The sequence below is a fragment of the Drosophila navojoa genome, unplaced genomic scaffold (genome assembly GCF_054131105.1).
Source record: "Drosophila navojoa isolate 15081-1374.11 unplaced genomic scaffold, UAZ_NAV_1.0 NAV_Backbone_142, whole genome shotgun sequence".
Taxonomy (NCBI): domain Eukaryota; kingdom Metazoa; phylum Arthropoda; class Insecta; order Diptera; family Drosophilidae; genus Drosophila; species Drosophila navojoa.
Genome location: NW_028301767.1, coordinates 63,163 through 65,180, shown reverse-complemented (window position 1 = coordinate 65,180; position 2,018 = coordinate 63,163). Strand labels below are relative to the sequence as shown.

At 32.2% G+C, this 2,018-nt stretch overlaps 1 long non-coding RNA gene across 1 annotated transcript; it reads right to left on the bottom strand.

Moving 5' to 3' along the window:
- Positions 1-1,089: 1,089 nt before the first annotated feature.
- LOC149090459 (uncharacterized) lies at positions 1,090-1,708 on the bottom strand. Its single transcript, XR_016197614.1, has 2 exons — positions 1,623-1,708; positions 1,090-1,567 (listed from the first exon to the last, which is right to left on the bottom strand). It is a non-coding gene; the product is annotated as an uncharacterized LOC149090459 (long non-coding RNA).
- Positions 1,709-2,018: the final 310 nt, after the last annotated feature.

Genomic DNA, 2,018 nt, shown 5'->3' with positions numbered 1-2,018 from the left:
AAATCTGAGTCGTGGGTCAATCCAAATCTTTTTATAGTGTCTAATCCCAGTATCATATCATAATTGAAATCGATATTGTTGTATACAAACGCATTGATTCTATCTTCCGTACCGAGTATTCTTGCATTTAATGCTATCAAACCGTCAGTCTTACCCCTCCCACTAATTGTTTTTATTGTACTTTTATGGTTATCTTTTGACAAATGTTTAATCTTCACTAAACTAGAGTTTATAAGTGTGACACTTGAGCCAGGATCATAAATACCCCTGCATTCAGTTTTCCCATTTAGTACTACTCTAACTCCAATTAGTGGGGGAATATTTAGTTTTTTGGATCTGCAGTAGTGTCAATTTCCAATACTGAGTTTATTCTTTTTATTTGATTCGGTGCTTTTGTTTTCTCTGATGTTGAACCAACACAAATCTACAGGGTGATATCTATTTTTATTCCCTCTGCTTTCACAAATCTTACAAGGTTGTTTAAACTTGGGCTTCACTTCTGTCTTAAATATTTTAGATTTATCTTCATATGCTTTGACATATTTTGTTTCGAGAATGTCCTCAAATTTTCTCAGTTCACTAAATAAAGCAACTGGAACGGTGACATCTTGTCTGTCAATTTTATTTCTTATCAATTTTGGAAGTCCGTGGACAATTAGATTTACTAAAGTTATATTATTCATATTTTTATCAGTTTCCAGTAATAAACGTTCTTTTCTTAATGCATAATCCAGAAGTGAGCCAGAGATATATTTGTAATTCAGCGCATAGGTGACAGAAGTCCAACCTCTATCTGCAAAAGTTTGTAAAAAAATTTTCTTTCCATGTTGCCCACTCAGAGCTTATTGTATGTTTAATTAACATAGAGTTAAACCACTCCTCCGCTGCCTCATCTAAGAATAGTCTTAAAGCTTCAATTTTCTCTACATCTTTGATAATACCTAACCTATTACACTCACTTTCATATGTCTGTAACCATTGGTTTGAATTAATTTTTTTACCTTCAAATCTATCAAGCACAAATTTGTCACATAATCTATTCAAATTTGTGCTTTTACAATCTTTCATAGAGTCACTTTATCTTTCACATAATTTTTCAAGAAGCTTCAATAAAGTTGTATCTATTTGATCTGCAGAGGTGTTTGCTTTGCTTTGTTCCATGCCCGAAATATCTTGTAGCAGATAGTTATTGATTACCATATTACCACTTCCATCTCTGTATAGCTGTAAAATCTCGTCACTTAGTTTCATCCACACATTCCTGAATTGTCCCCGTTTTTGCAATGATTTTGCAACGTTCCGGAATTCTGGTAACTTCATAAGTTCAGGGTGAACTTTGCATGATTGGTAATTTTGTGGAATGCTGTATTTCTTCCCATCTTCGTCTGTTATAGATTTTATTAGAATAATGTTTGATTTTTGATCTTCGTCAGCAGCCAATTCAAACCCAAATTGTAGCTTTGCCATAGTGTGCTTTTTTTGTTTGTATTATTCTCCCATAAACGTACTAATTGTTGATTTATAATACGTTGGTACTCCCTTGGAGCAACGACACAATTTGATTCATCTAAAATAAGCGTTCTTTTATTACAACGAAAAGATAATAGCACATGGTTACTAACCTAAAATAAGCGAATCAACAATTAAATGTTTATGCTCCTATGCATTCCATTGAACTTCAATTATTAATTATTATAATTATTTTTTTTTTTAACTTAAGATTAATCTAATTATGTTTAATGTAGTTTAATATTGATTAATTGATTATTAAGCTTATTAACTTCACTTGTATCACAAATCTCTCTTTTTCATCTTCTTATTTATCAGCTGATCTCCCCGATAATTTATTTGTGTTCATCGATATGTGGCCCACATATGCATGTAAAACTCACAAACATATGATTAGAGAAATGTAAATGTACACAAAGCTTACATGTATATGTATGTACATACATAAGTCTGCACGCATATGTATGTAGCATCAAGCATTCCCGCCTTTCTTATGCACGCGCTCATTT